The sequence below is a fragment of the Neolamprologus multifasciatus genome, chromosome 20 (assembly GCF_963576455.1).
Source record: "Neolamprologus multifasciatus chromosome 20, fNeoMul1.2, whole genome shotgun sequence".
NCBI lineage: Eukaryota > Metazoa > Chordata > Actinopteri > Cichliformes > Cichlidae > Neolamprologus > Neolamprologus multifasciatus.
The window spans coordinates 33,118,743-33,119,188 of record NC_140458.1 but is presented as its reverse complement, the minus strand read 5'-3'; positions in this window follow the sequence as shown (position 1 = coordinate 33,119,188).

Genomic DNA, 446 nt, shown 5'->3' with positions numbered 1-446 from the left:
TGGAATTTAGGCTACGTGAATTTTGCACTGTGTCTGTGGAAGACCGCGGGAGGGGGTATACTGCTACCTCGGTATTTATCATTGCGCTGAAACAGAAACTGTAAGTGAGCGCAGTGGGCATGGTGAACTTCCAGAGAACGAGTCGTAGGCGGAGTAATGTTGAGTCATTTTGCAACATAATGTAGTCTGACTTCCAGTAAGGAGACACATGATACCATATCTGCAAATGGCAGTGCCTTCAAGAGGGATAACTTCCCAACGGTAAAGCAGAGGGAACTTATCAGACTCGCACTATTCGTCAACATGAAGGATTTAACTTTCTTTGAGCTCCGTGTTCGTGGTAAAGTCGCCCTTCGGTGGCTTAAGATTGTCGTTTTCCTGTTGAGCTTGGCGCAGTCGCATTCAGATATCTTCTGTGACTAACGTATGACTCAAAAATGCTGTTG